The following is a 26,360-nucleotide window of genomic DNA, read 5'->3' on the forward strand; positions in this document are numbered from 1 at the left end:
ATATATATATATATATATATATATATATATATCTATTATACTTTGTCGCTGTCTCCCGCGTTTGCGAGGTAGCGCAAGGAAACAGACGAAAGAAATGGCCCAACCCCCCCCCCATACACATGTATATACATACGTCCACACACGCAAATATACATACCTACACAGCTTTCCATGGTTTACCCCAGACGCTTCACATGCCTTGATTCAATCCACTGACAGCACGTCAGCCCCGGTATACCACATCGCTCCAATTCACTCTATTCCTTGCCCTCCTTTCACCCTCCTGCATGTTCAGGCCCCGATCACACAAAATCTTTTTCACTCCATCTTTCCACCTCCAATTTGGTCTCCCTCTTCTCCTTGTTCCCTCCACCTCCGACACATATATCCTCTTGGTCAATCTTTCCTCACTCATCCTCTCCATGTGCCCAAACCACTTCAAAACACCCTCTTCTGCTCTCTCAACCACGCTCTTTCTATTTCCACACATCTCTCTTACCCTTACGTTACTCACTCGATCAAACCACCTCACACCACACATTGTCCTCAAACATCTCATTTCCAGCACATCCATCCTCCTGCGCACAACTCTATCCATAGCCCACGCCTCGCAACCATACAACATTGTTGGAACCACTATTCCTTCAAACATACCCATTTTTGCTTTCCGAGATAATGTTCTCGACTTCCACACATTCTTCAAGGCCCCCAGAATTTTCGCCCCCTCCCCCACCCTATGATCCACTTCCGCTTCCATGGTTCCATCCGCTGCCAGATCCACTCCTAGATATCTAAAACACTTCACTTCCTCCAGTTTTTCTCCATTCAAACTCACCTCCCAATTGGCTTGACCCTCAACCCTACTGTACCTAATAACCTTGCTCTTATTCACATTTACTCTTAACTTTCTTCTTCCACACACTTTACCAAACTCAGTCACCAGCTTCTGCAGTTTCACACATGAATCAGCCACCAGCGCTGTGTCATCAGCGAACAACAACTGACTCACTTCCCAAGCTCTCTCATCCCCAACAGACTTCATACTTGCCCCTCTTTCCAAAACTCTTGCATTTACCTCCCTAACAACCCCATCCATAAACAAATTAAACAACCATGGAGACATCACACACCCCTGCCGCAAACCTACATTCACTGAGAACCAATCACTTTCCTCTCTTCCTACACGTACACATGCCTTACATCCTCGATAAAAACTTTTCACTGCTTCTAACAACTTTCCTCCCACACCATATATTCTTAATACCTTCGTGTAGACCCCACTGCTCATAGATATGAAACGAAGGGTATTCGATTACTTGTAATCGAATAGCTATTTCCCTATTACGGGCGATCATAGCTTAACAGTTAGCGTTCTTGACTACCACGCAAAAGGTCCTGGGTTCGAATCCTGGCAGTTGGAGGGTACTATGCGTTCTATGAAAGTGCACGTTCATTGCACTATATATATATATATATATATATATATATATATATATATATATATATATATATATATATATACACATTAAGAACGTTAACTACGTTCTTAATATCTGGGTTAAACAACAAAAAATATTACTCAATGTTACTTTGGTCACCAAATTGACTGGATCAGATTTATCATATAACATTAACATAGCAGTGGATAGAAATATGATTGAATCGTCTCTTATCAAACATAAAAGAGACATCAATATGAATCAAAATGTTGGTTTATATTACTATAAGTGGAAAAAAAAAAAGATTGTAAATATGTTTCCCAGAATACAGGTTAACCTGGGTTCGTCACTTGAGAGAGATGAGGTTGGTCGAGGGTGACCTGTGTCATAATCCCTTCACCTGTGTCATAATTCATCTGCCGGGCCCCGCCCAGTGGCGGCTGGTGTATCATAATCTGGTTCTCTCTGTATGTACTCAGTCCTGACGAGGTAATTATACGAAAGCGCTTGACACGTCGTGTATTTTCCTGTTCCCTGAAGTTTTACGTGAAATTTATGTACAACTTACATTTTTTTCCCCGTGTATTCATTCAGCACATACCTTTACTGACGATATATATGATTAACCAGTGTTTGAAGATATAATATCTAGTTTACATTTACAGCGTTTGACGGTAATTCATTGACTCTAGTTTTCAATGCATCTATTTTCAAATATTTTTCAACGCATCCGTTTCCAAATATTTTTCAACGCATCTATTTCCAAACATTTTTTTTTTCAACGTTGAGTTTTTATCATTTAGCTCCAAGTTTTATTTGCATTTGTCCTTGTAATTGTACTATCCTGTATTTCAAGTGGATCTTCGTGATTTACGTTGTAGAATTTAAACGAAATTTTGTAAACTCGTTTAAGGTCACCATGAAGTTTACGCCTCTTGACAGACAAGAAATTCAATTTTTTAACCTCTCTTCATAAGCCAGGTTTCTCAAGATGGCATCAATTTTGCTGCCAATCTCTGTACTTGTTCTAGTTTCTCCTCATCTTTTTTTGCAGGTGCAGGACCAGAAATAGACTGCATTATTCAAAGTGTGTTCTTGCTTGAGTATAAGAGAACAAATATCAGAAAAATTTCTGGTGTTTTATAGTCGATGTTCTTTGCTATGAACCTATCATCAGTTTTCCTTTATTACTTGCTCCCAGACAATGTTCAGTATACTCCAGATCGTCACTCAAAACAATTCCAAGATTCTTCTCTTTATTTACCATAGCGGCCTTCCATGGATTGGGTAGTCGTGTAGAGTAATTTCAACTCCAAAGTGCGTAACTTTACATTTGTTTACAATAGATTTCATCTTCCATTTGTCTGATCACGAAGCTAGTTCGTTAAGACCTCTTTGAATTATATCACATTACTGCCCATTTACAGTTCTACCTTCTAGTTTTGAGTTATCCTCAGAACTGGACATCTTAGATACGAGACTCACTTGTTAGATTAGTGACAGAACATGAAATGAGTAGGGACAAGGACCAGCCCCTGAGGTACACCACTCGTCACGTTCAGCCATTCCGAGGCTTCGCCCTTTAAAACTACGCGCTCTTATCTAGCAGACCCTCGCACATAAAGTGATCTACTCCACGTGATTTGAATTCACGTCGTAGTTTCTCGTGTGGTACTGTACCTTACTTAGATATCTTAAGTATCTTAAGAACGACGTGTGTAGCTTGCTTACTCTTAACCCAGGCAGTTGTCAGCATAGATCAAGACACCATCTCCTGATTTCTGCTGAAAAAAAACGATCTTTTATGAACATCTCGCATCCAGGCACTGTTAATTCGGCGAGTCAATGTATGTTCTCAGAATTTAACTGTGTTTCTGAGACTATGAAAAAATGTTCGCTCTCCGTGATATATCATGTCATATGGGCATGTTCGTTTTAACACTAATGCTCCTGGCATTTTTTTTTTTTTTTTTTTTTGTATGTTAAGCAAATGATGCTCTGCGATTTATGAAACCCTTGGAAATCAAATGTCTGGGCCAAAGTTTACAAGACTTTTGCTGTTAGTACACACGATCAAAAAAAAAAAGAAAGGAAAAAGTATCTTCCCGGATGCGACCGGAAATTTCTGAAACAAGCGATACGATTCGTATTGTCTCGCTAGGGCTGGTAAGCTAAAATGCAAGGCAAATCTTCTGATAATTATGGCATCCTCACTTTATATGAAATCAATAGAACGTTCATTGCGGCGAATTGACAGCAAATATCGCTAGATATCGATGTTTATCACAATACCATGAGCGTAAGGTTACCAGTGCGAGGACAGACCGATTGGAATTTCTCAGACTCCTTCGTCCGTGGTGTCATAGTGTTTCGCACAAAAAGTGGTAAGATACTTTTGCTACCGTGAGTACGTGTGTATGAAATTTTGCCAGCATGTTTGTCTGTACAGCAGAGGGGACGGTATATGCCTCTTTACCTGTACCTGGTTCGTGACCTGGATTTTTGACCTGTCCTACCCTGTTTCTCACCTGCTTTGTGTCCTTGTTCTACCTGAAAAGTGACCTGAAACGACCCTAGTTTGCCTTTTCCCACTAACTGCCTCGTTGAGAGAGAGAGAGAGTGCTTACGACCACTTCGAGGAGATTCAACCAAAGGGCAAGGCCTAGCGCGTAGCGCTCGCCGCAGTAAGATCTCTCGTCATGAAGGAGGAGTCGTGCGGGTTATATGTCGTCAAGTGTCCTGTGTGTGGCATAGAGAGAGAGAGTGACTGTATGTCAGTGGACTTGATATCCAGCAGTCCACGCGTGGGTAAGGCACAGAGAGAGAGAGAGAGAGAGAGAGAGAGAGAGAGAGAGAGAGAGAGAGAGAGAGAGAGAGAGAGAAGACATCTACCTGGGCCAAAGGAAGGCAACATGACAGCCACACTGAAGTGCTGCCTCGCTGTGCAAGGAAGAGTATGGTGTCATCAACTACTCTCTCCGATACCCAGGCGGGTAGCACCTGTCACACACACACACAGCCCTAGTCGGTGGCTGCACAACACTCTTGTCTCTATCTCTCCCTAGCTTTGCCACGGTTTCCCGGACGTCAGATTGCGGATGACGAGCTGGGCGACGTAATTGGTAATAACAATGTATGAGTTGATACGAAGCGTCGTTGGCAGCAGCAGCAGCAGCAGCAGCAGCAGCATTCCCCCTCCCTCTCTTCCTCCCTCCCTCTTTTTAGTGATGTATGTTAATGACTCTCGTCTCCCAGGCAGCAGTAGTTATTTGATGAGGGGCAGGTGTGAGGGAGGGGGTTGATCATTAGGACTACTACGGCAGGTAATGACGCCGGGGCTACCACAACGGGTGCGAAGATTATTTGTGAACGTGGAGATGAGAAGCGAAGAGGAGGAGGAGGTGTGAGGGAGGAGGGATGGCGGGCGGGCGGGCGGGCGGTCGCCCACCACCAACCAACCTACCAACGACCCTCCCTCCTCCTCCACAAAATCTTCCCTCCTCCTCCTCCTCCTCCTCCTCTTTTGGTCAAAAAAAAAAAAATTGATAAAAAAATATAAAAAAGTGGTTTAATGATGAGTGATCAGGTTGATTATACGTTGGCGAGGAGGGGAGGTAGGGAGGTGGGACTGGACTGGACCGGCGTGATTTAAGACATCTTGGTTTTCCTCGGTGAGTTAAAGCGAAGCGACGTCAGGCAGGCTTGGGTCTATAATTACTATGCGTATATTACCTCTTTTTAATATGGTATTACTTTCGTCAAGCTTGTGAGATAAATCTCTCTCGGGAGGTATTTGAACACATGCTACAGCCAGCCAGCCTCTCTCTCTCTCTCTCTCTCTCTCTCTCTCTCTCTCTCTCTCTCTCTCTCTCTACATATAAATATATATATATATATATATATATATATATATATATATATATATATATATATATATATATATTCCTATGAAACCATGGGGAAAATGATACACGATAAGTTCCCAAGTGCACTTTCGTGTAATAATCACATCATCAGGGGAGACACAAGATATACAAGTCAGTTGATATACAACGAAGAGACGTTGCTACGACGCCATTTGGTAAACATGCAAAATTGTGATCCTTTCCGATATATATATATATATATATATATATATATATATATATATATATATATATATATATATATATATTATTCAAAAGACGTCTGTGCCACTTTATGGGGGGGCCCTAACCTCCTAACCCCTCAAAATAAAAAGACCGACCCCCCCCTCCCCCTTCCTCTTTTTCTATTGTATGGGAAAACAATAGAATTTGCACAGTTAAAAAGCTCCTTTATCGTCTATTCTCGAGAGGGGTTGTAAGTAATTGGTGGGCGTGAAATTCCCATCTTCTATTCATACATAAGGGATTTCCCACTTTTTGCCTCAAACACACGCACACACACACACGCGCGCGCGCGCGCGCGAACAAAGGAGACGCGGGAATGCTGGGGTAAAATGCGGAGACAATGGTCTCCCCGGACCGTGCAAATTCAGGCAACGAGGCTACATTGCAGGACCTTCCACGGGCCAAAGACTCATATACGAGCCAGCCAGCTTTTAAACAACAACAGGTAGGGTGAGAGAGCACTTGTGGTGGCGGAGGGGAACGCTGGACGTAGACCGAACCTAATTGATTGTAATTAGTCTAGATGGAGCGCGGTGTTCTTTGAAGTCGACGCCGGTGGGCTGCGTTGGTTCTTCGCCCTTGGGCCAGGCATAGTTCATCGTTGGCGTGCCAGCCAAAGCCAAACCCCAACCCAACCCCAACCCAAGGCACTAACTTCTACAGTTATTCTATGACGTTCCCCTCAGCACTGTAGTGTGTGGTGGTGTCGGTCCGAGATCCTGCTGGTGTTTTAAAAGTGGCACTTCTGCTCGGTGATGGAGATCCATTCGAGGCTCAGGTGAGTTCTCTCTTTTTTTTTCTTTTTTAAATCGATTAACACGGGAGATATCGCTTGCGGCCGCCCGCCAGCGTCACCCCTCCTCAACCCCCTCACAATTTCTTGGGCGAGAGAGAGAGAGAGAGAGAGAGAGAGAGAGAGAGAGAGAGAGAGAGAGAGAGAGAGAGAGAGAGAGAGTGTAGAGTTCTGACTGGAAAATATCATTAGCGAGAACGATCAAGCGGGATGGAGGTATGTTTTAGCGTCTCGAATCATGATTCTCACAGGAAGGGTTCTTTATCTAAGAGTCAGGTTAATGAGAATGGAAGTGAGCGGCAGAGCGGCGGGGATGATGGAGAATTAAGGTTCCCCCCTTGATGAACATGGAGTGACCCACAGTCATAAACCCGTACTGGGATTAGATTTAAGAAAATGGTGTTGGTTAACGTCGCGCAGAGTGGCGTGGGAAACTTATGGGTCTTAATCCCACCACTACGACGGCACGACCCTCCAGCAGGTAGGTATACAGGTCGTGCACAAGGGTCGTACCTCGAGCAGGTAGGTACAGGTCGTGCATAAGGGTCGTACAGGTCGTACACAAGGGTCGTGCGGTCGTGCACAAGGGTCGTGCGGTCGTGCACAAGGGTCGCACCGTCGTGCGCAAGGGTCGAACAGGTCGTGCGCAAGGGTCGTACCGTCGTACTCAAGGGTCGTACCGTCCTGTCGTGCAAAAGGGTCGTATTCATCGTGAACAAGGGTCGTACCGTCATACTCAAGAGTCGTACCGTCGTGCACAAGGGATTGATAAGAACGCTGGATGACATAAAGCGATTTCATTCTTTTTTTCTAAGGAGTTTTCCGAGTTCACAGTCCTTGGGTTATGTGGCCAGCTGGGCTGGTGGTGTAGTGGTGGTAGTAGTGAGGCTGTGGTGGTAATGGTGATGTTGCGGTGAGGATGAGGTGGAGGTGGTGATAATGGTGCAGTGTCAGTAGTATGATTCTAGTGTGTGGGTTTTTGGTGGCTTCTTTGACGGTGTCGTGTGGCAAGGGTGACGGTGGCTGTACTGGGGGAGGTAGCGCTTAAGTAGTGTTGTGGTGACTGTACGGGGATCTTTGGTGTGGCGTAGGCAGTATAAGTACTCCGCACAGAGACAAGTGGTAGAAAAAGCTAGGAGGAAAGCTAAACTGAAAGCAATAACGATGTATTTACTGTCTTTTAGCTTCAACTCGTTTCGACGAAGTCTTCTTCAGGAGGACACTGATCCCCTCGAGACGACTGGAAAGGAGGGAGTTCCTCGTTGTTGCTTTCATGAAACTTATGAGTTAGTTCCTCGTTCTTGCTTTCATGTTTTCTTTGGTAGCTTTCCCCGTTGGTGGTGCGGCGTGTGTCGCTGATGTGGGAGATGTAGCGGCTGATGTGGTAGTGTAGGGATGAGATCATCGAAGTGGCGTTGGTATTTTCGCCTGGTGTGTGTGTGTGTTGTGGGTTATGATGGTACAGAGTCTATCTCTTCGTTTGGGTCTGATGGTGGTGTTGCTTCGGGGGTAGAGATGGTCTACCGGTCTGGTTGGTGGTATGGTTGTGTGGTTGTATGGTCTGATGGTGGTGGTTGTTTGGTGGCATAGTTGTGGTAAGGTAGTGTTGGTTATGTTTGTGGTGACTTTCATGATGGTCTGGTTCATACCAGAGATGACTTGGGTTGCGGTAGTAGTTCTGGTGTTGGGGGATGGTGATGGTGGTAGTTCTGTCGCTGATGGTGCTATCATACGATGGTGGTAGTTCTGCTCTTAATGGTGGTAGTTCTGTCGCTGATGGTGCTATCATACGATGGTGGTAGTTCTGCTCTTAATGGTGGTAGTTCTGTCGTTGATGGTGCTATCATACGATGGTGGTTGTTCTGCTCTTAATGGTGGTAGTTCTGTCGCTGATGGTGCTATCATACGATGGTGGCAGTTCTGCTCTTAATGGTGGTAGTTCTGTCGTTGATGGTGCTATCATACGATGGTGGTAGTTCTGCTCTTAATGGTGGTAGTTCTGTCGTTGATGGTGGTATCATACGATGGTGGTAGTTCTGCTCTTAATGGTGGTAGTTCTGTCGTTGATGGTGTTATCATACGATGGTGGTAGTTCTGCTCTTAATGGTGGTAGTTCTGTCGTTGATGGTGCTATCATACGATGGTGGTAGTTCTGCTCTTAATGGTGGTAGTTCTGTCGCTGATGGTGCTATCATACGATGGTGGTAGTTCTGCTCTTAATGGTGGTAGTTCTGTCGCTGATGGTGCTATCATACGATGGTGGTAGTTCTGCTCTTAATGGTGGTAGTTCTGTCGCTGATGGTGTTATCATACGATGGTGGTAGTTCTGCTCTTAATGGTGCTGGTAAGCGATGGGTGGCAGTTCCACTAATGTCACTAGTTCTAGTAAGGATGGTGCTGGTAAGTAATGGTGGTAGTTCCGCTACTGACAGTAGTTCTAGCATTGATGGCGCTGGTAGGTAAAATGGTGGTAGTTCTGTTTTGATGGTGACGTTAGCAAGGAAAAATACTGAAGGAGATGATTGGTGATCGTCTCTGAGCAGTTGGCAACAGTGGGTAGTGATGATGGTATGGACTGGCAGCGTTGATGGCGGCTGTAGTGAAGATGATACCTGGATGAGAGGAACACCAGAGTGACAACGAGTGCTTCCCAAGGGGATCCTCGGTAGATCTGCTGACACTGGAGATTGTTTGTAACGGGTCCCTGTGTGCGGTTCGCTTTCCCAGTGTGGCGGTGTCGATGATTGCAGTGGTAGTGGTAATGGCAGTGACATCTGTAATGATTATGGCGGTAATGATGACTTTGACAGGAGTGGAAGCAGTGGTTACAGATCCGTTCCAAGGAAAGGGAATGTCGCGGACGAGAATGACATTTTCTAACCCCGAGGTTGGAATGATATATATATATATTTTTTTTTTGTGTGTGTGCACGAAAATATTGACGAAAAAAAATGTCATTAGTTACGTACTCTGTCATCACTATTATCAATGACCTTTAGGATGACATCTCTACTATCCAGAGTCAAGACTTACAATAATGGTATCCGAAAATATAAAAAGAAACCCCCTCAAAATAACGAAAAACGAATCGAAAGGATTCACTTTCTAAAAAAAAAGATTAAGAAAACGGAAGAGGCTTTACTGATTGAAATTATTGAGATGGGACTCATTAAGAACGGGTGAACCTCCGTCTATACGAGGGGACATCGTACCCTCTGCTGTCTTCTGGTGTTGACGAAATATCATGGAGGGGAAAAAATGGACGGCTGGTGGGGTGTTATGATGGAGGGGGAGCCAACGCTCCTTTCCTCATTTGGAGAGAAAAGCAAAATAAGAAGAGAGAAAACACACACACACACACACACACACACACACACACACACACACACACACACACACTCACTCACACACACACACACACACACACACACACACCATGGCAGAGAGAAGAGTAAAGGGAGACCTCAACACAGCTTTCAAGTTCCCTAAACCTGACACATGAGATCAGCAGAGAACAGTTCTTCGAAAGATGTGCTGATCGAGTAACAGGAGACCATAACATGAACTTAAGTAAGAAATTCGTTCGAAAAGACTAAAGACGTCTTGAAAGTCATTATAGCACTGGATGAATGGAATGACTTTGGTGATGACTTTGTGACTGTGGACAGCATATGAGAAATTTAGAATGCTATATTACAGTAGGGAAATGTCAAGAGATGGAGCCCCATGAGTGTACAACTCCCTCACCGCCTCCCTCCCCGTACAGTAAAAAAATATGCAATGAACTATTTGTACTGTACAGATGGAAGTTTTTCACACTCGTGGTTCCCTATCTATCGAACATTTTACTATCATACAACATTTCAAACTTCTATATGCTGTCCACATTTACCACATCCTCTCGTTCAGTATATTCTATTCACCCACTACTGCTTGAAGGCACATCTTAATTGAGAAATCATACTTGGCAAGGCTGTATCATCGCTATGTAACGAAACAGACTGTATCCTCGTCAAAGAACTCATAAATTCCCCTCCCCCCCCCATACCTATACAAACTCGATACTAACAAGACACATTCACACTGCAGTGACCCGACAAGCACTAAACACAGTACTGGCCTCCCAGCTCAGTCTTAAATACCACCCCACCATACATATATCCATTTGAAACCACACTCCCTAGACACACAAGAGTCACACTTTCCCGTCCACACTCTGGACATCACCCATGACTACATTACTGTTAGCACCGATTCAGCACATCTCAAGACCCTTCATGCCTACGATGCAGATACCATGGTGAAGATACAGAACACTTACTCCTTACTAGTCCTGTATTCTTCCCATATAGCCTACAAAGAAACACACACACACACACGCCACTTAACTTTATGCCCTATGGCCCCGCCAGGTGGACTTGGCTTACTTCTTGAGCGCTGCAGGATATTCCCCCCCACAAAGACAGTCAGTCCTTCTCGGGGTAGGAAGTTAGTACGGTGGGTTTAGAGAAACGAGGAAATTACAATACATTATATACATCGCATAAAGCTTGGAAATCATCAATTAGGAAACAAAGAGAGTAGGCATCCCTTACTTAAGCTTTTGCTCAACTTACCTAAGCTTTTATCTAATCATGGAACTATCCTCTTACCAAAACTGACGTCGGTGTTTATCACAATCTCTACATTTACATCTGAAATCGTGATGTGCAATAAATACAATAAGAGAAACGTGTCTCGACGTCTGGAGCCTCATATTGTATAACACATTGCCCACAGCCATTAGAAACAGGTTTGGTAATGGAGAAGAATGCATGAGTATGCTCTCAACGGCCCTTTCGAAGACCTGCGAGTGGTGAGTGAGCTTGGAAATGTGGCCTGTATACAGAGATACCAGGAAAGACTATGAGAAGAAAGGCATACTTATAAGTAAATGAAACTTGGTGAGTAGGAGAGGAACTTATGAATGAAACTTGGTGAGTAGGAGAGGAACTTATAAATGAAACTTGGTGAGTAGAGAGAGGAGTGGAAGGTATCCAAGGGACGAGTCCTACAGTGTTTAGGTTAAGTGTTTGGTACACGAATGGTGGAATGGGAAGAAGATGAGAGGATGGAGTAAAGAAGGCTTTGATATATCGGTTCCTGAACATTAAGGAGGGGAAGAGGTGGGAGTTTGATAGAAAGAATTGAGGTAATGTGGTGTATGAGGAGCGACGAGCTACTAAAACCTCGAGTTTCAATGCAATATACAAGATGGCTAGAGATATGTGCAAATGATCTCCCTAAGAATTATCGATGAGTGGCTGAGCTTGTGGCTCCTATGGTGGCTTTTATGGGTTGTGGTATTCAAATGTGGCTGTCTGGAGAGAGGAAAGACAGTCAGACATAAGAAGACAGAGATGCGTCAGGCTAAAGACTACAAAGACTTATCAGTGGATGACGAAGAGAGGCTGTCGCACTTCCTTACGGATAAGGTACCTGCAATGATCTCGAGCAGATATAAGAGATGAACGCGATATGCCAAGGCCCCTTGCCTGATTAGCCTTGGAGCGAGAATGGCTGAACCACCAACTGGAAGACCAGGTAGTCTTAGAGGAAGGGGGGGGGGGATACACATGCTTCCATCACCAGAGGGAAGGTGCTAATCCAGCTGAGGAAAGTGTGAAATACCTCTCGCATGTTAGTACAGTTATTAAACTGCGAATATCTACGTTTAGAAGCGGCTCCTTAAAGAGGAGGTGTTGTTACTATACATCACTCTGTAAGAGTGTGGCCAGATGAACCAGCTGGAGGGCGAGATTGTGTAGATACAGTGGGAAGGATTAGAGGTGAAGAAATCTGACCCAGAGTTAGACGTGCAGTCGTGACGGTCTGGAATATGGGGAGGGAGGATCATGATTTGCTCCAGATCATTACGAGTGGAAAACGTGAGGGCTTCAATCCCTCTCCCACCCACCAACTGTATGAGAGGAGTTCGACCATTCCCTCTGGAGGACGTTGAAGTATCTTAAAGTGGAGGACCTCAGCTTGAGGATGAGAGTGTGCCACATGACAGGACTTTTGATAGTCGAAGATAGTCTTAAAGGTTCTACAGAGTCAGGAGAGCCATAGATGAAGCTAAGAAAGATAGTGGTAGTTTGGAGACACCTCTCCAGCCAGATGACGTGAAAGTTTATATAATCAAGGTCGTCCTAAAGGCGTGATGGTGTTGGATTAAGCACGGACCTCCTCCCTCCCGTGAAAGAGAATCGTGAGTGAAGATTATCGCTGGAGATGTGAAAGGAGGTTAGTGAGAACATAATTAGACGGATGGGTCCCAGAGAGAGGTAATGATAACTGGGGAGATGCTTGCTGGCATTGAGTAAAACGAAGGTTGCTAAAATGACCACGAATGCTGGCGAAATGAATGCTAAACGACTCAGGCCAATTAGAAGGTCTAAGTTCGAGGGAGGGGTTGGTGCCGCTACTTCATCTGCCCTTCCTTCTCATAGGCAGCAGATACAGGCAAGTGACAGATGATTTAGACTATATTGCATGAGTCGAAGGCTTTGATTACATATCCGTGTTCGAAGTTTCTCGGGTGTCCTTTAGCTTCCGCTATTTCTCTCGTTTCTATTATGTTTATCTCATTACTGTATGATTCTATTCTTTATTTACCTTGAACTCAATGATTCATTGTCTTTTTTTAGATAGTAAGAAGTTCGTCTTTGGAATCATTTTCAAGGTTTGCCAGTTATTTTTAATAGATACACAGGTGTGTATTTTGTTATAAGAGAGCTGTCTTTTCCTGCTTTCGATACAGGCACAATTTTCACCTGTTTAAAGGCGTCAATAGAGCGGCCAGCTTTTCCGTTTGCAGTGTATATCTAAAACACTGTTACTGGCTCCTTTCTTACTCCGTAGTTTGAGGACTCTGACTACACTTCCCTCACTGAGTTTACAGGTCCTGGTGGCCTTATCACCAGCACGACCTCCCAAAGCTGTGGGGCTGTGAGGTGAGGTGACACGTCCCTAGTTCGACCTAGCCCAGACATAGCCTCCGCTTCCTCCTATGGGCCAGAGGCCACGCCTCGCAAGAGCGGGAAAACATTATAATCAACGTAAACACGAAGGTTAAGATAAACATCGCGGCGGTCCCCGCGAGCTCCGTGTGGTAATACAAATGATACCTTGAGCATTTACTAGGTCGTCGCAAGAAAATTACCGCGTCAGATTAGTGGTAGTTGTCTTGTTTATGGGCTGTTTGGCAGTTTAGGGGATACAGTAATGGAGCACTGTCTTAACCCCTAGTACATGACGTTACGCCCCTTGACTATATGACGTCAAAGGTCACGTTATCCTACCCAAAGGTCGTTCCCTGAGTGCTTAAGGGAACTCGCTGTAACTCAGTGACTCTGGAGGACAGGGCTGCAGTGCCGCTTCTCACACCCCGAACTTCCGCAGACGTCCACGCTTGGTGGATTCCCCACAAGGTAAGGGGTTGAGGTCTCCAGTGGCGTCATGCAGGGTCTTGTCATGGGACCAGATGCTAAGACTACTGCTGGTCAGGCCTCTCGTGGAAGCCTCCGTCAGCGAGTCTATAGGTACCTATAGACTGAGGGATACCCCTGAATGCATCCAACAAATCAAGGTATATTGAGATCGAACTCATAAAACTCCTTTGCATTTACAAACACTGAGGGATCATCATTCGCAAAGGGAGAATAACCTGTAATCTGTGGAGTATGAAATCAACGAATCGTGGGATGGATAAGCGCATATCGCATCAGAACTCTTCACGTCTAGTGCGTTAAGGAATTGAAGCTTTTATAATTACCAGAACATTTCGCAATTGTTTATCTTCCAGTAATCTCAACGATAATGTCTATGAGGACATTAAATGACACTAAATATATATATATATATATATATATATATATATATATATATATATATATATATATATATATATATTATCCCTGGGGATAGGGGAGAAAGAATACTTCCCATGTATTCCCTGCGTGTCGTAGAAGGCGACTAAAAGGGAAGGGAGCGGGGGGCTGGAAATCCTCCCCTCTCAGTTTTTTTTTTAATTTTCCAAAAGAAGGAACAGAGAAGGGGGCCAGGTGAGGATGTTCCCTCAAAGGTCCAGTCCTCTGTTCTTAACGCTACCTTGCTAATGCGGGAAATGGCGAATAGTATGAAAAAAAAAAAAAAATATATATATATATATACATATATATATATATATATATATATATATATATATATATATATTGGAAAGGATCACAATTTTGCGCGTGATCAAGATATTCCTATGAGTCCACGGGGAAAATGAAACACGAAAAGTTACCAAGTGCACTTTCGTGTAATAATCACATCATCAGGGGAGACACAAGAGAGAAATATAACAGTCAGTTGATATACAAGAACACATAATGGGAAGCTAAAGACCAGGATTTTCTGCCCCAGGAAGGAGTAGAGTGACCCCCAGCCGCAAACAGGAGTGTGGGGGTCGCTCATTAAGTGCCTGGCTATAACATTGGCCCGGTGACGAATTCCCTTCGAGAGAGAGAGAGAGAGAGAGAGAGAGAGAGAGAGAGAGAGAGAGAGAGATGATGATGATGATGCTTGTGAAAGTGAGAATAAAGAGGAAAGATGGACAGTGAAAGCAAAGTGGAGAAGTATATTTTACTGTAGGGTGTGAAGACATATAATGTAGGTTTATGTAAGTGTGTGAGTGGTTTGTTGACCTTGTATTCCTGGTGCCTAACCCATATAGATAAGGCAACCCAGGCATGAGCTGCGTGTGTGTGTGTGTGTGTGTGTGTGTGTGTGTTACTTTAGAAAGGAACGCAACTAAGCAAGTCCTACGGGCCTTTCACTGTGCATATCCATAAATGACTGGTAATTTGAGGTTCCGTGGGAGCCTAGTGTCTCATGTTTGTGTTGCTGTGCAGCTATATGAAGTATTTCTATGTGTCTTTATCATCTTCCAGCACGTCATTATCTTTGATGTTCTTTTTCTCTTAGATTATGGCTAAATCAAACGGTAATCAAACGCGAAGTCGGAGATGTCCAAATCTTCAGTGTATTCAACGTGTGTTTCATTCGTGGCGAATCGCATCGCCATATTGTTCTACCATCTGCAACTGAGAGGCTGAGGATTGCTATAATAAAGGAATCCTGGCCTTTACCGGTGGTAGTTTTGCCTCTCAAGATGGTACCAGAGTACGCAAAAACTGCGCCACGAAACTTGGAGGCGATAAGTAAAACGCAGACAAAACATAACAACACTCGGAAAACACAGCACATAGCATGTAAAAGTAAGGGAAAACACGAAATAGATTATCCAAGTTTTGTGATCGCAGTTTTTCTTGTTTTTTTTTTTTTGTAGATTCCTGATGATGCCTATGTGGAGGCCAAAGCTTGAATGAATACATGGAGACCTTCAGACAAATGGTGTTTGAGCACCTACCTAATGGTACAATAATACTGAGACGATTAAAGAACATAAGAAAAAAGATTAACAATTGTAAATATCCTGTTGTATTCAGTTCTATGTGTGTATATATATATATGTACTTACATAAAATCCTGCAATTTTTCAATAGTTATCCCTCAAAATATGATAGCCTGAAAGTCTGAGGTCATATTTACTGTAAGATTGCTTAAAAAAAAGAATAAGATATGTACTATGATACATACTCCGTGTCGAGCAGTCGCCTTCATCCGCACAAAAACTGAAAATCGAATCTGGGCAGAAAATATGGTTCTAAAACACTTGTAGAATACGGACTGAAATCTGATACAGACGCTGCCACGGACACCGTAATGAAGTCATTAAACTCCCAGGCGAGAATATATGATATCACTGTGATATCATCGGACCGATTTGCATAAGACAAAAATCCATCGCCACTTGCCACCAGTGATCTCGTCCCTTCCCGGAGGCATTGCGAATAATAATGTATTACGGTCACGAACCAACAGAGAGATGATATACAATTTGCATCATATAATGTCCTGCCACACATTCATCGTGCTCGAGTTAAATAAATCTGGAGGTTCAGGGAGGTGAGGGGATGGGAGGGGAGGGGAGGGAAGAGGAGAGAGAGAGAGAGAGAGAGAGAGAGAGAGAGAGAGAGAGAGAGAGAGAGAGAGAGAGAGAGAGAGAGAGAGAGAGAGAGAACTGCCACTTTGCAAACTACCTACAGCCAATCTGTCATCGCTCGTGAGATACGATCGTGGGGTCTGGGCGCGCGGGGTTTATCTCGCTGTCAAGTTTCAATTTTGATTGATTTGTTGGCGCTGATATCTCGAAGATCATAGGTTAAAAAAGAAAAAAAAAGAGAAAAAGAAAAGAAAAATCTCTCTTCTGCTAGTCTTAAGGTTACTGTATTACAATTTTTTTTTTCTTTTTTTTCTTAGCACAGAATAGCAGTTTGAGGCCGATTTTGTAGCGCTGTTTCGTAAAAGTGATTTTGCGTGGTTGGTCTTCATTTCTCATTCTATGGTACGGATTCACGTTTTCGTTTTTCTCATACGTGCTCGCCTTCTTCTGCCATAGCGAGGAAGCGAATAGAAACAGAGAAGTTAGGGTTTTTTGCTTGGTTCCTTCCACTGTTCTTTGCTTTTAGGAAGTGATGATGCAGGAGGGTAGGATTTCCAGCCTCCTGCTACCCACCCCATCTTTAAATCGTTTTCTAAGACACGTAAGAGATGCGTGGGTGGTATCATTTCTCCCCTTTCCCCATTCATAATCATGATTTCATATGCTCGAAAGTCACGGGAATAGAAGGATGATTTCAAGATATCTTTTCAGTTCATGTTTGTCTCTACTTTAGTCAACGTCTAAGTGGATGAATGAATGGATAAGGACACTGAATATCCTTACTAACCAGTCAACAACATAGTCACCCACTTTCTTAACGAATTCAATTGCAATGCCATCCACTCCAGCCGTCTTGCCGCATTTCATCTTACGCAAGGCTTTCACCACCTATTCTCTCTTCAGCAAACCACTCTCCCTGACTCTCTCACTTCGCATACCACCCTGACTAAAATACACTACATCTGCCACGCTATCATCAAACACAGGTGACAATCCTTCAGAGTACTCACTCCATCTCCTCCTCACTCCAACACTACCTATTATCACTTCTTTTGCCCTCTTCATTGATTTTCACATTTGTTCTCTTGTCTTTCACACATCATTTACCTCCTTCCAAAACATTATTTCATTCTCCTTAAAGTTTACTGATACTCGCTCACCCCAACTCTAATTTGGCCTCTTTTTCAACAACTGCACCTTCCTCTTGACAACCTGCCGATTTCTCTTGTGAATCTTCCAGTCATTTTCACTCCTTTGTAAGTACCGCCCAAATGCATCTCTCTTCTCTTTCACCAGCAACTTTCCTTCTTCATCCCACTACTCACTACCCTTTCCAATTTGTCCACCTCTCACCTTTCGCATGGCACATGCATCTCTTGAACATGTCATCACGGTTTCCCTAAATACTTCCCATTCCTCACCTACTCCCTTCGCTTAATTTACTCTCACCTTTCGCAATTCTACAGTCAATCTCTCCTGGTGTTTCTCCACACAAAGTCTCCTTTCCAAGCTTGCTTACTCTCACCACTCTCTTCTTCCCCACATTTCTTCCTCTTTTTCGAAAACCTCTGCAAACCTTTACCCTCGCATCCACAAGACAGTGATCAGGCATCCCACCAGCTGCCCCTTTCAGCACACATACATTCAAAAGTCTCTCCTTTATACGCCTATCATTTTATACCTAGTCTGATAATGTCAGTTGACTATCTCTCCCACTCACATACCTTTACTTGTGTATAACCCTCTTTTCAAACAAGGTATCCCCAATCACCGTTTTTTTTTTTTTCAGCACACATCTCCTCAAGCTACTCACCATTTCCATTCAAAACACTAAATGCCCCATGCCGTTCATTGATACCACAAAGTACCACATTACGAACCCTCGCATCACTAATACCCGGTCTCTTACATGAAAGTTGCTGACACACTCAATCAAAATGCTCTCAAAACATTTGCCTCTCATGATCTTTCTTCTCATGGTCAGGTGCATAAGTACCAGTAATTACCCATCTCTCGCCATCCACTTTCAGTTTTACCCACATCAGTGTAGAATTTACTTCTTTACATTAAGTCACACACTCCCACAACTCCTGCTTCAGGAGAAGTGCTACTCCTTCCTTATCTCTTGTGCCCTGACTTTACTCAGACATTTCCAATCCATTCTATCGACCAGCTCTTATGGATGGATGAACACCTCGGGGTGAGATGTCGACAGACTACCGCGCTAAGGATTGGTACCTCTTTGGGCTCGATCCCGGGCCTCCCGTGAATACGTCATGGTCAGTAACGCTAACCACTACACAATGGGTGTCTGGGTGGGCGGGAGGGAAGTGACGTCACCCGAGAAGCTGAGAGAGGGATCATGATGCGTCTAGTTATCCTAATTTAGGTGAGTGAGCACAAGCTGACGTATCCCGGGAACCGGAGGGCTGTGATTGGCTCAATCGCCCTAGTCATGGAAGGGTTTGGTGAGGAGTGACGTCATCCGGGGAGTGGAAGGGGGCTGTGATTGGTCCCATCTTCTCCGTTTAGGTAAGTGGGTCTAAGTGGGCGGGGAATGGCGTCACTCGAGGGCCAGTGGGAAGGCTGTGATTGGTCCAATCGTTCCATTGTATTATGTATGGGGAAAAGACTCGATAAAAAAATGATGTATTCAATTCAGGTATTTATGGCATATTAAATCTTTTTTTGCTTGTACCGTCGTTGATCCGACACCCTAGCTCGAGACCATGTGTCGTTAATCAATTACATCAGCACAGAAAAACTTCGTTACCGTCGCTCTCTGGTCAGCTATTGTCGTTAACCCTGTCGTTAACCCTCATACCTGCTTCGAAGTGTCGTTAACCTCGCATCCTTACACTTGACTGGTACTGTAATTATTCCCGCATACTGATTAAAAAACGTCGTTAATCACTACACCTTCTCGGAACACTCGTTAAACTCACACGCATTGGCTTAGATGCGTCATTAACCCATACACTTGCTTGGTACTGTCATTAACTCCGCATAACGATCAGAAGTGTCGTTAATCCTCACACCTGCTTGGAACTCTCGTTAACCTCCCATTATGGCCTAAATATGTCTTCTCCACGGCGGAACGACCCTTCTGCACGACGGAACGACCCTTCTGCACGACGGAACGACCCTTCTCCACGGCGGAACGACCCTTCTGCACGACGGAACGACCCTTCTGCACGACGGAACGACCCTTCTGCACGACGGAACGACCCTTCTCCACGGCGGAACGACCCTTCTGCACGACGGAACGACCCTTCTCCACGGCGGAACGACCCTTCTCCACGGCGGAACGACCCTTCTGCACGACGGAACGACCCTTCTCCACGGCGGAACGACCCTTCTGCACGACGGAACGACCCTTCTCCACGGCGGAACGACCCTTCTCCACGGCGGAACGACCCTTCTGCACGACGGAACGACCCTTCTCCACGGCGGAACGACCCTTCTGCACGACGGAACGACCCTTCTCCACGGCGGAACGACCCTTCTGCACGACGGAACGACCCTTCTGCACGACGGAACGACCCTTCTCCACGGCGGAACGACCCTTCTCCACGGCGGAACGACCCTTCTGCACGACGGAACGACCCTTCTCCACGGCGGAACGACCCTTCTGCACGACGGAACGACCCTTCTGCACGACGGAACGACCCTTCTGCACGACGGAACGACCCTTCTCCACGGCGGAACGACCCTTCTCCACGGCGGAACGACCCTTCTCCACGGCGGAACGACCCTTCTCCACGGCGGAACGACCCTTCTCCACGGCGGAACGACCCTTCTGCACGACGGAACGACCCTTCTCCACGGCGGAACGACCCTTCTCCACGGCGGAACGACCCTTCTCCACGGCGGAACGACCCTTCTGCACGACGGAACGACCCTTCTCCACGGCGGAACGACCCTTCTCCACGGCGGAACGACCCTTCTCCACGGCGGAACGACCCTTCTCCACGGCGGAACGACCCTTCTCCACGGCGGAACGACCCTTCTGCACGACGGAACGACCCTTCTGCACGACGGAACGACCCTTCTGCACGACGGAACGACCCTTCTCCACGGCGGAACGACCCTTCTGCACGACGGAACGACCCTTCTGCACGACGGAACGACCCTTCTCCACGGCGGAACGACCCTTCTGCACGACGGAACGACCCTTCTCCACGGCGGAACGACCCTTCTGCACGACGGAACGACCCTTCTCCACGGCGGAACGACCCTTCTGCACGACGGAACGACCCTTCTCCACGGCGGAACGACCCTTCTCCACGGCGGAACGACCCTTCTCCACGGCGGAACGACCCTTCTGCACGACGGAACGACCCTTCTGCACGACGGAACGACCCTTCTCCACGGCGGAACGACCCTTCTGCACGACGGAACGACCCTTCTGCACGACGGAACGACCCTTCTGCACGACGGAACGACCCTTCTGCACGACGGAACGACCCTTCTCCACGGCGGAACGACCCTTCTCCACGGCGGAACGACCCTTCTCCACGGCGGAACGACCCTTCTCCACGGCGGAACGACCCTTCTGCACGACGGAACGACCCTTCTGCACGACGGAACGACCCTTCTGCACGACGGAACGACCCTTCTGCACGACGGAACGACCCTTCTGCACGACGGAACGACCCTTCTCCACGGCGGAACGACCCTTCTCCACGGCGGAACGACCCTTCTGCACGACGGAACGACCCTTCTGCACGACGGAACGACCCTTCTGCACGACGGAACGACCCTTCTGCACGACGGAACGACCCTTCTGCACGACGGAACGACCCTTCTGCACGACGGAACGACCCTTCTCCACGGCGGAACGACCCTTCTCCACGGCGGAACGACCCTTCTGCACGACGGAACGACCCTTCTGCACGACGGAACGACCCTTCTGCACGACGGAACGACCCTTCTCCACGGCGGAACGACCCTTCTCCACGGCGGAACGACCCTTCTGCACGACGGAACGACCCTTCTCCACGGCGGAACGACCCTTCTGCACGACGGAACGACCCTTCTCCACGGCGGAACGACCCTTCTGCACGACGGAACGACCCTTCTGCACGACGGAACGACCCTTCTGCACGACGGAACGACCCTTCTGCACGACGGAACGACCCTTCTGCACGACGGAACGACCCTTCTCCACGGCGGAACGACCCTTCTCCACGGCGGAACGACCCTTCTCCACGGCGGAACGACCCTTCTCCACGGCGGAACGACCCTTCTCCACGGCGGAACGACCCTTCTCCACGGCGGAACGACCCTTCTCCACGGCGGAACGACCCTTCTCCACGGCGGAACGACCCTTCTCCACGGCGGAACGACCCTTCTCCACGGCGGAACGACCCTTCTCCACGGCGGAACGACCCTTCTCCACGGCGGAACGACCCTTCTCCACGGCGGAACGACCCTTCTCCACGGCGGAACGACCCTTCTCCACGGCGGAACGACCCTTCTCCACGGCGGAACGACCCTTCTGCACGACGGAACGACCCTTCTCCACGGCGGAACGACCCTTCTGCACGACGGAACGACCCTTCTCCACGGCGGAACGACCCTTCTGCACGACGGAACGACCCTTCTCCACGGCGGAACGACCCTTCTCCACGGCGGAACGACCCTTCTCCACGGCGGAACGACCCTTCTCCACGGCGGAACGACCCTTCTCCACGGCGGAACGACCCTTCTGCACGACGGAACGACCCTTCTGCACGACGGAACGACCCTTCTCCACGGCGGAACGACCCTTCTCCACGGCGGAACGACCCTTCTCCACGGCGGAACGACCCTTCTGCACGACGGAACGACCCTTCTCCACGGCGGAACGACCCTTCTCCACGGCGGAACGACCCTTCTCCACGGCGGAACGACCCTTCTCCACGGCGGAACGACCCTTCTGCACGACGGAACGACCCTTCTGCACGACGGAACGACCCTTCTCCACGGCGGAACGACCCTTCTCCACGGCGGAACGACCCTTCTGCACGACGGAACGACCCTTCTGCACGACGGAACGACCCTTCTCCACGGCGGAACGACCCTTCTCCACGGCGGAACGACCCTTCTGCACGACGGAACGACCCTTCTGCACGACGGAACGACCCTTCTGCACGACGGAACGACCCTTCTGCACGACGGAACGACCCTTCTGCACGACGGAACGACCCTTCTCCACGGCGGAACGACCCTTCTGCACGACGGAACGACCCTTCTGCACGACGGAACGACCCTTCTCCACGGCGGAACGACCCTTCTGCACGACGGAACGACCCTTCTGCACGACGGAACGACCCTTCTGCACGACGGAACGACCCTTCTGCACGACGGAACGACCCTTCTGCACGACGGAACGACCCTTCTGCACGACGGAACGACCCTTCTGCACGACGGAACGACCCTTCTCCACGGCGGAACGACCCTTCTCCACGGCGGAACGACCCTTCTGCACGACGGAACGACCCTTCTGCACGACGGAACGACCCTTCTCCACGGCGGAACGACCCTTCTGCACGACGGAACGACCCTTCTCCACGGCGGAACGACCCTTCTGCACGACGGAACGACCCTTCTGCACGACGGAACGACCCTTCTCCACGGCGGAACGACCCTTCTGCACGACGGAACGACCCTTCTGCACGACGGAACGACCCTTCTGCACGACGGAACGACCCTTCTGCACGACGGAACGACCCTTCTGCACGACGGAACGACCCTTCTGCACGACGGAACGACCCTTCTGCACGACGGAACGACCCTTCTCCACGGCGGAACGACCCTTCTGCACGACGGAACGACCCTTCTGCACGACGGAACGACCCTTCTCCACGGCGGAACGACCCTTCTGCACGACGGAACGACCCTTCTGCACGACGGAACGACCCTTCTCCACGGCGGAACGACCCTTCTGCACGACGGAACGACCCTTCTGCACGACGGAACGACCCTTCTGCACGACGGAACGACCCTTCTCCACGGCGGAACGACCCTTCTGCACGACGGAACGACCCTTCTCCACGGCGGAACGACCCTTCTGCACGACGGAACGACCCTTCTGCACGACGGAACGACCCTTCTGCACGACGGAACGACCCTTCTGCACGACGGAACGACCCTTCTGCACGACGGAACGACCCTTCTCCACGGCGGAACGACCCTTCTGCACGACGGAACGACCCTTCTGCACGGCGGAACGACCCTTCTCCACGGCGGAACGACCCTTCTCCACGGCGGAACGACCCTTCTGCACGACGGAACGACCCTTCTGCACGACGGAACGACCCTTCTGCACGACGGAACGACCCTTCTGCACGACGGAACGACCCTTCTGCACGACGGAACGACCCTTCTGCACGACGGAACGACCCTTCTGCACGACGGAACGACCCTTCTCCACGGCGGAACGACCCTTCTCCACGGCGGAACGACCCTTCTCCACGGCGGAACGACCCTTCTCCACGGCGGAACGACCCTTCTGCACGACGGAACGACCCTTCTCCACGGCGGAACGACCCTTCTCCACGGCGGAACGACCCTTCTGCACGACGGAACGACCCTTCTCCACGGCGGAACGACCCTTCTGCACGACGGAACGACCCTTCTGCACGACGGAACGACCCTTCTGCACGACGGAACGACCCTTCTCCACGGCGGAACGACCCTTCTGCACGACGGAACGACCCTTCTCCACGGCGGAACGACCCTTCTCCACGGCGGAACGACCCTTCTCCACGGCGGAACGACCCTTCTGCACGACGGAACGACCCTTCTCCACGGCGGAACGACCCTTCTCCACGGCGGAACGACCCTTCTGCACGACGGAACGACCCTTCTGCACGACGGAACGACCCTTCTCCACGGCGGAACGACCCTTCTGCACGACGGAACGACCCTTCTGCACGACGGAACGACCCTTCTGCACGACGGAACGACCCTTCTCCACGGCGGAACGACCCTTCTCCACGGCGGAACGACCCTTCTGCACGACGGAACGACCCTTCTGCACGACGGAACGACCCTTCTGCACGACGGAACGACCCTTCTCCACGGCGGAACGACCCTTCTGCACGACGGAACGACCCTTCTGCACGACGGAACGACCCTTCTCCACGGCGGAACGACCCTTCTCCACGGCGGAACGACCCTTCTGCACGACGGAACGACCCTTCTGCACGACGGAACGACCCTTCTGCACGACGGAACGACCCTTCTGCACGACGGAACGACCCTTCTGCACGACGGAACGACCCTTCTGCACGACGGAACGACCCTTCTCCACGGCGGAACGACCCTTCTGCACGACGGAACGACCCTTCTGCACGACGGAACGACCCTTCTGCACGACGGAACGACCCTTCTGCACGACGGAACGACCCTTCTCCACGGCGGAACGACCCTTCTCCACGGCGGAACGACCCTTCTCCACGGCGGAACGACCCTTCTCCACGGCGGAACGACCCTTCTGCACGACGGAACGACCCTTCTGCACGACGGAACGACCCTTCTGCACGACGGAACGACCCTTCTGCACGACGGAACGACCCTTCTCCACGGCGGAACGACCCTTCTGCACGACGGAACGACCCTTCTCCACGGCGGAACGACCCTTCTGCACGACGGAACGACCCTTCTGCACGACGGAACGACCCTTCTGCACGACGGAACGACCCTTCTCCACGGCGGAACGACCCTTCTGCACGACGGAACGACCCTTCTCCACGGCGGAACGACCCTTCTCCACGGCGGAACGACCCTTCTGCACGACGGAACGACCCTTCTCCACGGCGGAACGACCCTTCTGCACGACGGAACGACCCTTCTCCACGGCGGAACGACCCTTCTGCACGACGGAACGACCCTTCTGCACGACGGAACGACCCTTCTGCACGACGGAACGACCCTTCTGCACGACGGAACGACCCTTCTGCACGACGGAACGACCCTTCTGCACGACGGAACGACCCTTCTCCACGGCGGAACGACCCTTCTGCACGACGGAACGACCCTTCTGCACGACGGAACGACCCTTCTGCACGACGGAACGACCCTTCTCCACGGCGGAACGACCCTTCTGCACGACGGAACGACCCTTCTCCACGGCGGAACGACCCTTCTCCACGGCGGAACGACCCTTCTCCACGGCGGAACGACCCTTCTGCACGACGGAACGACCCTTCTCCACGGCGGAACGACCCTTCTCCACGGCGGAACGACCCTTCTCCACGGCGGAACGACCCTTCTGCACGACGGAACGACCCTTCTGCACGACGGAACGACCCTTCTGCACGACGGAACGACCCTTCTGCACGACGGAACGACCCTTCTGCACGACGGAACGACCCTTCTGCACGACGGAACGACCCTTCTGCACGACGGAACGACCCTTCTGCACGACGGAACGACCCTTCTGCACGACGGAACGACCCTTCTGCACGACGGAACGACCCTTCTCCACGGCGGAACGACCCTTCTGCACGACGGAACGACCCTTCTGCACGACGGAACGACCCTTCTCCACGGCGGAACGACCCTTCTCCACGGCGGAACGACCCTTCTCCACGGCGGAACGACCCTTCTCCACGGCGGAACGACCCTTCTCCACGGCGGAACGACCCTTCTGCACGACGGAACGACCCTTCTGCACGACGGAACGACCCTTCTGCACGACGGAACGACCCTTCTGCACGACGGAACGACCCTTCTCCACGGCGGAACGACCCTTCTCCACGGCGGAACGACCCTTCTCCACGGCGGAACGACCCTTCTGCACGACGGAACGACCCTTCTGCACGACGGAACGACCCTTCTGCACGACGGAACGACCCTTCTGCACGACGGAACGACCCTTCTGCACGACGGAACGA

Source organism: Panulirus ornatus, chromosome 4, assembly GCF_036320965.1.
Source record: "Panulirus ornatus isolate Po-2019 chromosome 4, ASM3632096v1, whole genome shotgun sequence".
NCBI lineage: Eukaryota > Metazoa > Arthropoda > Malacostraca > Decapoda > Palinuridae > Panulirus > Panulirus ornatus.